Raw genomic sequence first — 15,306 nt, 5'->3', positions numbered from 1 at the left:
TCCTCCTGTATAGTTTTATATTGATACTTATTTCGTGATGACCACCAGTCTAGCTATACCCACTCATATACTTCTCGTAACTTTTTGTAGACTCTCAGAATACTGTTAGTTTGTATTTTATGTTATAAAAGTTTGGTAAATTATAAAAGTGCTCTAAAGTCTATGCTTGTATTTCATTTATCACTTCCTTTGTCTTCTTTAGTTGACAAAAAATTTGTTTACAGTTTTTCCTGCATTTCACGAACACGTGGCAATCGAAAGCTTCCCAAGTCCATACTAACTAGCTCGCGGGCCGTGTCTTGCTTGCATCACTTCCTTGTTATTGAAACGCCCTCTACCAAGCGAAGAGCCCATCATACGATAACTAAATTCTAAATACAAAAGTCTTGAACCTTAGAATGACAACTTCCTGATAGCAATTTTTTAATTATTTATTTAAAGCTTTTAATTTATTGTGATAATTGTGAATAAATAAAAAATGTAAAGAGAAAAATATAAGGTGTCAAAATATAAAGTTTAAATATATATGATTAATATTAATTAACTACAGAAAGAAAAATACTTTACTGTAGTTTTTTATATATATCACAATGAGTATTCTATATTGAACACTTTTATCGCCAAACGGCAGAAGCTACAGATGTATGCCGAGAGAGTATTATTCGTTTGTTTTTAAGTACAAAGTTAGACAATGTAATTTTTTGCATAAAAAGCCTTTAAGCCCACTACTGAGCTATCGTAGAGGGAGGGTGCAGAATTGTTATTAAGCGACTTTCTGATGTATCTGCATGACAGTATTCTAGCAAAAAATACTTTTCACAGAATTGTAACGTTTTCTTTTGCATGATAAGAGTTAAACTAATAAAAAGAAGATCATCTATAAATTATTTTTTTACTAGTCAAATAAAACAACTTTTAATTAATGTGGTATTTTCTACGAACAATGTATCAAACAAACACCCAATTTCTAAACTTATGCTTTTCTGCAAAGTGCAATAAAACAAATGTATCAACCATGTTATAGTGTTATAATATTATGTCAAAAAGAGCTACAATTGTAGTGATTAGTTTAGTAAAAAGATATATTGTTATAATATTATGTCAAAAAAGAGCTACAATGGTAGTGATTAGTTTAGTAAAAAGATATATTGTTATAATATTATATCAAAAAGAGCTACAGTTGTAATGATTAGTTTAGTAAAAAGACTTACGGCTAGCAAATTGACATTTCTATTAACATTTTAAGACTGAAAGGTTCAAAACAAGTAAACAAACAAAATGCTGACACGTAATTTTAACTTTTACTAACATGATAACTATAACAAATAACCTGTTTTTAAAATCCATGTTTATAAAAGATGAAACGTATCAAAGTTTTATTTTGTTATTTTTCCCACGAAACGTGTTAATATGAGGCACAAATAAGAAACCATAAGTTGTTATTGATGTTACGTATAATATATGAGTACATTGAGTTATAATGATTAAAAATAACAGTTTTATCAAAATTGTTGGCTTTGGAGAAAAGACAAACGAACTCCTATGATAATGCTTCTCTATGAGTGGTCCCCATTTCGTTTGGTTTGGAGCAAAACTTTATCTAAGCTCTGTCCACGGCGGAGAATCTAACCCCGGATCTTTGCGTTGTAAGTTCGTAAGGTTACCTCTGACCCACCGGAAGGACAGTTTTAATTTTTAGTAATATTGTGAAAATAAATGGTCTAACTGTTTTCATACATATTTCTTGACCGTTACCCGTCTTGAGGTCTATTTTTATTGTAGAATGTTTCGACCATAGATCCACTTAATACACAAGATGTTTATTGTGTTGATTAGAATTAAATTTATTTCCATATTATTATTTACGGTAGAACTCAACCTTCGCATATTCACATCTTTCTGAAACGCCACTGTTTTTTGAGTATTGTATAATGTGTTTGAGAAAGAAATTTAACTATTGTATGTGATCCTCAAATATCATGGTAATATTTTATATAAGGCTTCAACGGATAATTAATTTCCAGTTTCTATCTAGTTGAGCTTTTGATAAGAAAAACGACTTTCTTATCAGCAACATATTCCATTGTCCACTCTTTCCGTCTCCAAATCCTTATCAATCCTCCTCTCTCATTACTCGTCTCTTTATATTGACATTCCTCTCTCACTCCCAGGAATAAAGATCACATGATTCAAGGTTAAACCATAAAAAAGATAATTCCAGGAAGAGTTATCTTTGTTTTGTATAGTGTTTGTCTTATCTAACAACGCGGCGTGTATTCAAGACATTGTTACGCTTCTCATTGTCTCACGTTGAACAATAAGAATTCATAAATTGTTTGTTAGTTTGGAATTTTCGCACAAAACCAAACAAACATTTTATGCACATAACCGTCCATAATTTTGAATTGATAGATTAGAGGGAAGGCAGATATAGTCAACACTACCCACTGTCAACTCTTGGGTTATTCTTGTCTGATCAAATAGCAGAATTTGTTAGCCAGTTTTTGTTGCGCGCTCACGTCCCCAAAGTGCGGAACAGGGTTTTTGCGGCAACGGGACGTAATCCATGATTTACAGTAGGGATACGCTAATACCTAGGCCACGCACGGCCCAAAAATCATAGCCCAAGTACACATAACAGCGTCCTAGCCTTCTTAAGTATCTTTATAATATCATATATTCCATTTTAAAAGCCCTCTATATACGGATTTATTTTATTATAAACAACTTATTGTATCCAACCTAAACTAAACTAAGAAGGCGGGTTTTGCCTTATTATTACTTGGAAACATATGACGTGTAGTTTTGAAATTCAAGAGTAAAAATTGTTTTTCGTCGAAACATCACAAACATATCGAAAGAACAAGAATAGCAGAATTTTCTATTAATTTCTGTTTTGTGGAAAAAATCTGGAATATATTTTTTAAAAGTGTATAAAAGTTGACGTCATAGTAACGAAATTCTAAGGTAATTGGTCCTTAGTCATAAGAGATTAATTGTAAGTTTGCAATTACAGTTCTGAATCAATCGTTTACTAAGAAATGGTTCTATTAACGAGGAAGAATATTTTACGTGTGATGATTAAGAAAAAACTAACTTAATGTACGCAACTTGAGTAAGACTTTAAGACTTATTTCCATATCGAATGACGCCTGAATTGCCCAAGTGTAAAAATTACCATTTCCTTTTTTTTTTGGATAAATCTATATACGTCTTAGTTAGATTCAGGTTTGGTCATGAGCTCGTTTTACAGAATAAATATTGGCTTATATTTCAAACTTACCTCACTTCTAAATATTATGATTGAATGATTAAGCAATTTATATATAAGAGCCACTTGTATATGTTGACAACAGAAATAATGTGTTATTTAGTAATTCGATAACATAATTTTTGTCATGTGAAGTTAGAGCTATTCCCTCGCTTTTTTTAAAAGATGGAAACAATGAGACTTACTTGCAAACTTTTATAAGTAGCGGAAATTATATACACAACACTATAGCCAATGAGGCCTTAATGGATTTCTCAAGCTTCAGGGAAATTTTGTACTTTAATATACCATAATACATTTGTTTGTTTAAATGTAACATTTAAGCAAGTGTTCTCACGCTGGTGGAAAACGTCAGGCATGTAGTAGCATATTAGTTACTTTAACTATAGTCGAATAAAATAGGTTAATACGGAAAAGTATGTAAATTTATAGAATAAGGAAAGTATACTCTTATGTGGAGCACACGTGTTGAGTATATTACAAGTTATTATACATAGTATCTTAGTAATAGAATACACAAGAATATAAACAAGTGAAAAAATTGTAATATGTTAATATAAAAAACGGAATTAATGAATGGGTGAAGGCTTTTAAAGAATAAAACGCATATATATAAGTGATTTTACGTGTGTCATATATCTTTTACCCATACGAAGTACTACTGTACTGTGGTAATGTGCATGTATTTCCGGAACACGTGTAGCAACATGTTAGCAACACGTTTAGCTTCCGTGTCTAATTTGGTACGTTTTGTATTTTCAACTTGAGAGGTTGGACAAATTTTAGTTACTGATCATTGTTATTTTTAGCACAATGTTTTATTAATAAAATACCTTGGATATAACAGAAATATGATGTTTTATAGCAGAAAGAGTTAAGTTTAATGTCATTCCACGTTGTAAATAATACTTTTCTTTTCGTTCAGAAAAAGGACAAATGAAACTGATATTTATACTACTTTTCCACCTCATATGATCAGTGTGTTATCTTAAATAGAAAAATACTTTGGGTAGACTATGAAGTAAATTAACATTTTCAACATTTATTATACTATAATCCTAAAGCTGGTTTGTTTTGGCAACACACATGTCTGCAGAGGTACAATTGATTTCATCCCAGTTATCACAGGTGTTGAATGCTTTGTTGCTTTATGTCAACCTAATATGTAGCCATAAGCAAGAATGGTTTAAATACATTCTTTAAAATAAAAGATATGAAGCTGGATGCTTAATAATTAAGTATATCAAATTAACCTTTACCTAAAATCACATAAATTTCCGATGGGTTATAAAGCTTTAATCATAACCGATTTAGGTGGATGATTGCAATTCGAAACTAAATTTCTTACCAATCATAGTATGTGTTTGGTATTTAATGTAAGCTTAACACGTTGTAAAATTACTGACGCTCATGAGGGTATTATTCATGGAAGTTTGAGCTATTAGCTAATATTTCATAATACATTAGAGCTAGTTAAACAACTTTGTTATAAGGGAAGACATACTTTAATCTCTTCAATCCTTTTTTGAACGTGAAAAATAATTTTGACACTAATTTGATCTCAGCTCGTTTTCTTTTTAAGAAATTTCTCTCTACCTGTACTATCTATCAAAACCACACAATGTTGCCCAAGGGTCATATTCTGCTAGGCGAAAGAACGTTCAGTAATTGGTTATGAGAATTTGTTTGTGGATCAATCACAAAAGAAAAAAAAAACTGTTTGCAGCATCTCATAAAACAAGGACTACAACCAAATTCGAACCAAAATTTGTTTTTTTTTTACCTTAAATATCTAAACACGCATTTTAGAGGAAATGCAGTAATAGTATAGGTATTCTTCTCACGATAGGCAGCTTGGGATAAAATAACGTGATAGAATTCCAACTATCATAGATTTTACTTTTTTTTTACATTTACCATTTTGTATCATTGTTTTACTATTCTGGAATACTTTCAAGTGCGTGTTGAGTGGTCACTTCAAATAACGTTAGGGTAAAAAAAAAAGACACAAATACATTTTCTGTTACAGAGGCCTACATTCGCGGGCGAATACAACATATATCCGCAACGATATCTCAACATGGCCAATTGTGACACGAGGAAAATCGTGAAAAACAAAGAAAATTTAAAAACTCTCTATATCACTGTTTGGAACCTGCAAGTAGGTATCTTTGTATCAAAGCCCATATAGCTTGGCTAATATAAACATGAATATTTCACGAAAACCCCAAATTGTACTTTCCTCTCTGAAACGTTGAGCAAAAGACATAAATTTATGCTCTTTGTGGCATCTTGACCTCTATATAATTGCTAAAAATGGGCAAGCTCACAAGTTTTGTTTGTCAATGTGTGGGACCTGTAGAAAAGTTTTTTGCACCAAATCCCATGTAAATTTGTCAAAGTATGGCCTAGCAATTGACCAAACCTCCAAAAATTATGTGTTTCTTTTGTGAACTCTGCCCTCCTAAGAAGACTCCAAATGAATCAATCTAACTTTTTATTTAGATATATTGGACGCATAAAAATGTATGTTTCTGCCAATTTTCATCTTGATTGCTGAAAACATGACAGCACCGTAGCCATAAATATATATCTTTTACTTTTTTTATCTTTGATCCCGCAAAATCCTTAAAAAGGCCTAAATGAAAAATAGTCTGGAAATATTGGACTAAGGTATAATCCTACCAAGTTTCAAGTCAATCCAACGAGAAATGAAGGAGTGGCGGTCAATTGAAAAACTTATGCTAGAAGAAGAAAGAACATATAAACAGTACTTCTCTCTGCGGAGACATAATAAACCTGAAAGACCCAAAATAACTTGAAAAGGGAAGAAGTTATTAAACTAAAAAAATTATGTAAGTTGTACATAAAATAACGTGTAACATAGTATATAACTTTTCATACTTTGTAAACTTACCCTTTTTAACTGCATAACGTATTAGGTAATATAGAAACTGCGTATATCTACACTCTTTTCCATTGTAAAGTTTGCTTTTACACAAAACACGTGTAACTTTAAAAAACATTTGTTTAAGCTAATAGTTTGAGTAATTTATGTAATGTAGGTTTGTGTAATCTTACATTATACATTGTGAAAATGTGTCAGATTACACAGAAACTGTAACCGTAATAAGTTTTCCTGCTGTTGGCTTTTTACCGATTAAATTCAATTAATTTAGAATGTCATAATGGGATTTCCAGTCATTGGGTAATATTCCATACACACAAGTATACTCACAAAGGAACCATTGGCATAAGGTAGTATGATTCAATATAATGACTATGTGTTATGTTTGCGCAGGCGTATAGAAGATCAAAATACTTTCATACTAAGGTCAACAAAAAAATTAAAATCTATAACAACTTACTCCTTTTTTTAATAAAATTTTCTTATTCTATCTTGAACATATATAGAATATTAAAACGAAATTTAATAAAAAAAACATTTAATTGCATTAAGCCTGATATAGTCGTAAAATTCGATTGAGTAGAAAATGTGTTTAAATTATATACAGAAGGATCTTTTTCGTTTAAAGAAATAAAAAGAGGTTCTTTAGTCCATAGTTTTCGAACTGATGAATATTCTTTAGTCAGGGTTAGGAAGTACAAAACAAGCAGCTTATAGCTCTCTGAGATCTGAATTAGAACGAGCGACAATAACAGTGTTGATATATGTTAGTATTATTAAAGTAAGGACGTACTACTGGTTTAGTTTGATTTACGCATAAAGCTACACGAGGGCTATCTACGCTAGCCGTCCCTAATGTAGGAGTGAAAGACTAGAGGGAAGGAAACTAGTCATCACCACTCACTGTCAACTCTTGGGCTATTTTTTTTTTACCAACGAATGATGGGTATTGACCGTCACATTATAACGCAAGGAAAGTGTGAGCATGTTTGGTATGATGGGGATTCAAACCCGCGAGCCACAACTTGTAGCGCCCTAACCAAATGTACTATTGAGAAACGCATGATATATAATTGTTACAGAAAATCAAATACTGTATGGTCACTACGTTCAATACGTGACAGTTCCTACCTACATTATGGCGCTCTCTACACCAGCGCTCCGCAGCGAAACGAGATGTTAGCATATATTATTGGGTTAGTTCCTACCGTTTCGGCTAAGAACGGCGAAGGCAGGAGCTGCTTGTGATATGTTCCACTGCAATGATTCACTCACTGGTAAAGAATAAACGAATATTTCACAGAATTCCGAGAGATCAAGACCTTTAAGCATGTTTGGGATTTGTTTTTCTTTTCATTTTTTTTTCTAAACTCAAAAAATGAGTACAGTTAAATGTTTCATTTTATAGCAATCATTTCCATAGTTAGTAAGTCTTTACGTAAGCTAACACTAGTTAATAGTCAAATTCGATGACGAGGAACCCACTTTGAGACTAATAATGCTTAAAGACGGCTTGAATAGGTAATGAAGTAAAACATTACCCATTCAAGCCGTCTCCAAGCATTATTAGTTAATAGTCAGTATCTGGTTAACAATAACAACAACAACAACAAAAAAAGACACAAGTTAATAATTAAGTGATCGTACATGTTACTAATCATGATAATGATTAATTTCCGATCGACACAACCGTTCTGTGAGTGCTCATATTATAACATTTAATTACTGTGCTACCTTTTAACGAAGTGGTCTTAGTATTCTCTTGTGAATCCTATCTTATAGTCAAATTGAATGCTTCATTCAAACAGTGTCTCCAGTGGGCTCACAAATATTGTTGTTTGCTTGTTTGTTTTTGTTGTTGTTTTAACGCGAAGCTATACAATGGGTGCTGAATTTAGATAAAGTATACAAGAAACTTGGTCTAATGTACGTAAACAGGAACCATAAGACATTCTCTAATCATTGTAATTCATCAGATTAGGTAAATACCATTAATCTGAGCCAAGGGTAAAATAAACTTTCTCATTGATTACTTATTGAAAAGTGTGTTTCTACTACAGAAAACTCTATAAAATAAATCCGAGTAAACACAGTTTGATTTTTTGCAGTTATTTAATGTGTGACTATTATCAAGAAAATAGCATACGTTTTAGTATTTCAATAGGCCTTTGTTATTAAAAACATGTCTGAATTTAAAATATATAATGCAGTTATGGATTTAGCTATTAGTTGTACTGCATAAACATCTAATTTTATTACAGCAGAATGTGTGAATCTCGCCTTGAGGGCAAAATTATACCATTGGATAAAATAAAAAATGAAGCTTTGCAAATAAACTTGTTGTCTTTCTTTCACGCATTAAAGATAAGTTAGAATTAACATTTATTCAATAAACATTTTATTTATTCAAGTTTATACATTAAAAAAGCTCCGAACGAAATCATTGGTGTAGGTGGTGAATTACCTGTATTTTTTTCTGAGCACAATACGACACTCATACACCCTAGTACGAGAGCCACAGTTTAAACAAACTAGCGATAATTTGACCTTTTAACTTGAATGCAAGTGTAGATTTATCAGCAGTTAACCTATCGCTGTTTACCAACCTCGGTTGTCATGGTGTGATTTAATTGCCTTTATCACAGCTTCGAGAAGTCATAGCCGGTGATTTAAACACGTGATAAAATATCTTTTTTCTCTTCTTGTCAAGTGTATAAGCCCATGTGGCTGCAGATCAGCGTAAATTTGCGTAGAGTTCGGAACAAAATATTAAAAGTTTAGTTTGGTGATACGTTGCTAGAAGAAAAAATATTGAGCATCGACATGTGCAATCCTGATTTTTTAAAGCTTGCCTCAACATTTTATCCTCCATTTGAATTTTAATGTTGCTATATGATGAAAACCAGTAAATAGGATCTCAAAAAGAAAGCATGATAATTGTATTTTGAAAAAAAAATATCAAAATGAAATATTTAAAAATCGTCAAAGCTGCCAATTCAGCGTTGGTCATTCATAAACTGTTTTCGTAATGCAATAGAACAAGCCATACAAGTGCGTCGAATGGACGCACTACAGCATGCTAGAGTTACAAGATGCAGGTAAATTTATCTTGCTATACTTAAGCATTATATTACGTGTGTGTGTGTGTTTGCAGCTTCAAGAAGGATCACACATTATTTCATATTCATATCCTGAAAATAATATTCGAAAGCGAAAGAGTCCTCAATAATGTAAAGATATCCATCTACGATCCAAGCATCTAGAAACTCCTTGTGATTTGGTAATTTTTGATCTTGATTCTCAAGTTCCTCACTATAATAAGCAGCAAGCTATATTTAAACAGATGTTTCATATATATAAATTACTAATGTTCTTCATAAATATAATGTAAGTAATTTATTGAATGTAGAAAAAATGACCATACAATACTTGATAACATAGAATTCTGAAATTAAAGATTACGATCACATTATCAAACATTTCTGATGGCTCAAGGTAATGTGGCTCCGAGAGATCAACCATGGTTTGCTGTTCAGAGGATTCAACAGATGCTATGTTATGGACTACAAAGATATTAACCAGTACACTAATTACCATCTATACCGATTCTCTTGACCCCTGGAATCGCTTAACGTTAGATCTTATCCAGTTCCTTAGTTATTAAGAAAACATTAGCCCATTTCTTATTATTGTCTATTTATATCGAGTTGTTCTGGATTCATGGCCATTGCAGATTGGATTGTGACGGAACAAGCTAGTTGATGATGCAGCCACATCGATCTTCACTGAAAACATCCCAGCCTTTCTATACAGTATTGGCCAAAATTTTATTACTCATTGTTTTCACTTACAGCGAAATGAACCCTTCAATGTGTTAGAAATATGACACTTATGTCTCAGTTACAAATATATATATTGCTTTCATGCCTTCGATACGACATTCAACAACGGAAAACTTTTATGTTTATTTTACAACGGACACTGTCATTGTCAGTGATGGCAGATTGATCACATTTCTAATTTATTACAGGTTATATGCCGTTATATGAGACATTATTTAGCCTTTTCTATTTAAAACAAAAATGTAGCATATACTATATGTATATTGTAAACAATGTTTTACCTTCGGGTCTCGATATCAGCGGTGGGAAGAACAAAGATAACCCGTTGTGTTGCTTTATGCTTAACAACAACAAAAATATGCTGCCAAATTTATATTTGATTTGATTTTTAAAACTAATTAAACTTAATTTATGATATATCACAGATAGTCGTTAGTACTTTATGTTGTAAAGTCTCTAAACGAAACCAAACTTGCTGAACAGATAAACAGAATCAGTGTACATATTGTACTATTATAGCTTTGCTTTTCAGCACCACTTCCAGATATTCCAGAAATCTCGGCGCCTGGCATAATTTGGTGGTTAGGGTGCTCAAATCGAAATTTAAGGGTCACTGGATCGACAACAGTCACGGAACCGAACATGCTCGCCCTTTCAGCCTAGAGGGTGTTATAATGTGACAATCAATCTCACTTGAGTTGGCGGAATGTGATGTTGACTGGTTGTTTCCCTTTAGTCTATCACCTCAAAATTAAGGAGTAGCTTTGTACGAAATTCAACAAAAAACAAACTTTAAATATCAATAGAAGGCGAGTTCCAGTTAAAAAGTTATATTACTCAGGAAGGTTTTGAAGAATGAAAAATCGTCTTTATGCCAGATATATTGAAAACATTTGCAGTATCTTTACTGATAACCGAACCGAACTCGACACTTATCAATTCCTTTTCACAATGTCATCCTTAAGTTTAAGTTGGAATGTTTCCACAAAGAACCCTTCTTGTCTTGATATCGATGTCACCATAGACAACAGGAAATTAACAACTTATATTTATTACTCACTTACTTACATTTTGATTTCTGTCATCCCTCTTCTATCCCTTATTCTCAGTTTTTACGCTTACTATATAATTGCAATGATCCTAATGACTTTGTTTCTAAGTAAGAAAATATAATGTTTTTTTTTCTTTGTGTGACTAACCCGAACCTTTTGTACATCAAAATTAAAATTAAACCTGTCACAAACTTTGTATTCACACATTTCAAAATTCTCCCCAAAATAACCAACATAAATTTACCTTAACTATTCCCTATCATCCCACCATATCTTTCCAAATTATTCAAATAGTCACATACAATTTTAACATCCTGCAGACTAATCCAAATCTATAGCCAAGATCTCTTTAAAACCTATAGTTGTTTATACCCGCGACCCTCATCTTAGAGATACACTTATTCGAATCCAACGTAAACAACAATATTCACTCTGATAGTATTACCGGTTCTTTCCCTTGTAACAGAACTTGCGGTGTAACATGCCAGCACATGGACAACCAAACTTTAATTGTTGATCCCAGCTATGAGTCATTTTCACATTATTAAATATCCGTTTTTCAGAATCCAACATTTCATTTACAGTTTTTGTAACTTACGTATATTAGTGACATCAACGACAAAATTTGTGATAGTTTTCATGGACACAGACGACATATAATCAATAGAAATTTTGTTTTTACAGCCCCAAAACATTTTTGCGATGACAAACACGATTTGTCACATCTCAAAATAGTCGTTCTGAGATACACACTTATTGATTCCTATTACGGGAACGCGAAGAACAGCGTCTAATTTACGATTTAGGGACCATTTCTCTGTCTATGTTGAAGAACATTTTTCATTTCTATAACAATTCTTCGTTCTCATGCATATTCTATACACAGTCTACTAGTTCTTTAATTTACTATGTATTTGTTTGTATTTCAGAATTTATTCAATATTATTATTTTAACATTTTAAATTAGGCTATATCTTTGTACTTCTAACGTATTCTTTATTTTTCTTTTCTATAATGCTTTATCACAACACGCCACAATACCATGTACTATTTTAGGTTGCTTAATTGGATTTAACGTTTCTTGGCTGGTTATTTGACAACAGATTCCAAATTTTAGCGATTTATTCACTGTGTTACGACTGACCTTTACAGTTCCGTTTATATTTATGATACAATCCGTATTTTGATTGATTTTGTAAACAGTAAATGATTCAATAATATTTTAATTGTATAAAATTTAATGAAATATTTCTTTCTGTAACAGAATTTTATTTGTATTACTATATTTTTTGCTGATACTAACTAATTTAATAATATTTTAACTCTATGTATTTCAGTAAAAGCTTTTTACTTTCGTAACAGCGTTTCATTAACTTTGTATTCGGTTTAATACTATATTACGATGCATTTATGTGTATTCGAACAACAAACAAATGATTACTAAGCAAACATTATCTCATTTTAAAATAGATTCGAGTTAATTCTTTATACCTAGCTACGGTATATTGTATTACACATCGTGCCAATAGATGGCACTACAGCAAAAAAAAGGTGACAGGACAATCAGTGGGAAATGCATACGTTGTGACAATACAGTATTTGATAACATTAAAAATGTGTGAAAATTAAACAAGACTGTTCCGTAAAACGCTAGCAGAAACAATAAAGTTGAAAAAGTAATAAAAGAAAAGTTAGTAGACGTTTGAATGAAAACTTTATTTTATTTCGTCAGACAGTCACCCCCTCCTCATGAGGCTCAGTGATAAGTTTATAAACTTTCGGTGCTAAAAATCGGGTTTCGATACCCGTGTTGGGCAAAGTAGAAGTAGACCATATACACCAAGGCAATCTGTGTCTTACTTCCGCCGGTACCGCAAAAAAAAGTGCATATTATATAATAATCCACCCAATGATTTGTGCCTCGATGTTGTGGCTATGTTTTTTTAGTTTTTTCAAGTGTATTTTTTCATTTATTTATTTATTTAATTCTTATCTTTCTGGTCCCTCAATGGGGCAGCTGTAAGTCAACCGACTTAGAACGCTAGAATCGGTGTTCGATTCCCCGCAGTGGACAGAGAAGATAGCCGATTATGGCTTTGCGATAAAAAACAAATTCCTTCTCTATAAAATTATATCTAATAATATCATATCTAAGTTTTAGATATGTTGTGTAAAATTCACGCTATCCTTCCTTTTGATTTAATCTGCTCACAAATGTTTTTGTAGCTTATTCATATATATATATATCTTTATATACATACATATGTGTATACGACTATAGATAATACATAATATGCAATTTCTCGTACGTAAAATTATATTCTGATAGATCTTATTAAGAATAATCAGTTGCATAAAACGTTTATGTAAAATGAGGTCATCATAACCACATAACAATGGTTCTAAAATGGAATGCTTTCCACTAAATAGTTTAATCACAGATGATAGTTTTGTTAACTATACACATACACATTGCTTCTCTTATTCTTATCAGTTATAAGCCTTTTATTTTACTGATGGGCGAAAATCATTATGTCCGAGGTGCTGTGACTGGTTTAACCACAGTGTTTACATACAGGGAATTCATTTTTATATTTATAATGTCCGAAAAGTATTTACTGATCCTTGAACTTCATATTTTTCCCAAATACTGTAAACAACCCGTGAGACATAAATAATATTCATGGTGGCACATGTTATGGCATCATTAACTGTTAGACTTTGTTTAGAAAAATTATTTGATTGTAGTTATTAATTAAATAAAATAACATAACATATTTTGTAACTGGGTAGTAAGCCGATGAGGCCTTTGGCTCAATATTATAACATAAAACTTAAAGACAACAAGAAACTTGATGGTCCTTCTATGCTCTTTCTCATCCACTAAACTAAGTTTTCAAATAAAAATAAAACGATCAAGGCCAGCCCTTATCATTCAAATATTTATTAAGCTTTCCCTTAAACTTCCTCAAATTTACTGCATCCACAACATCTGAAGACAACCCATTCCAAAAATAATTCCATTAAAAAATAAAATTGTCTTAGTTGAAAATGACTTCTATTCTGCCTAGTCCTCTAATCCTACCATTCTCCAATTAAGTACGTGGAAAAGATGATGCATCAACACTATCAATTCCCTTAACAATCTTAAACATTTCAATCAGATGCCCTCTAACTCTCTTTTTCAAGAGAAGACAACATCAGAGATCTTAACCTTTCCTCTTGTGTCAACTTTTCAATTCTAGGTATCATCTTTACAATAATTCAATATCCTTTCCGAGATAAGGGGCCCAAGCTTGAAAACAATATTCTAAATGTATACTAGGTCCAATGACCTACACAATGACATTGTAACCTCTTTAGGCTTGTATTCAATATTACTGTTTGCCCTGCCACTAGCAACAGCACACAGCTTGGATAGCTTAAGAGACTGGTCAACCAAAGCAACAAGTTCCATTTCTTCTTTAGTACTGTTAAGGATTTTCTTATCAAAATTACAGTTATAATCAAAACTATAATAGCACATATGTATTTCCTTGCATTTATTCGAATTAAAAGACATCTGCAATTTATTCTCCCAACTCACCAAATAGTCCAAATACCTTTGTAAAACAGCATTCTCCTCCTTGCAGTCAGCAACACCAAACATCTTAAAATCATCAATGAATTCAAGTAATTTATTGAAAAATCCTTCATCTACGTCATTGCTGTAATGCGACAAGAACAAAGGTCCTAACACTGAGCCCTGATGTATGCAACTTGTGACATTAATCCGGTTTGTCTGAACTTTCTTTATAACAACCCTATGCTTTCTTCCATCCAGCGACTTTTCTACCGAATCAACCAACCTATCCCCCAAATCTACACAGGTTATTTTAACAAGACTTTTATGTGAGATTTTGTCATATGTTTTTCGAAAATCCAGATACACCAAATCCACATCTACCCTCATCTACATAAGCAGTAACCTCTTCAAAGAATGTCAAAAATTTAGTAAGGCCATATGTTTCCCTAGTGAAACCATGTTGACTATTGGACAATATTTCAAACTTTGTTAAATGACTCTAAAAACATCTGTTATCAGCCTTTCAAAAACTATTTACACCACCAACGTTCCAATAGGAGGGCTATAATTACAGGGAGAATTTTTACCACCACCCTTGAAAAGAGGTGAAAAATGAGTCAACTTTCAATCTTCTGGCACCTGCACACTATTCAAGGGCTTACAAAAAA

This window comes from Limulus polyphemus, unplaced genomic scaffold (genome assembly GCF_000517525.1).
Source record: "Limulus polyphemus unplaced genomic scaffold, Limulus_polyphemus-2.1.2 Scaffold668, whole genome shotgun sequence".
NCBI lineage: Eukaryota > Metazoa > Arthropoda > Merostomata > Xiphosura > Limulidae > Limulus > Limulus polyphemus.
This window is presented reverse-complemented; position numbering follows the sequence as displayed.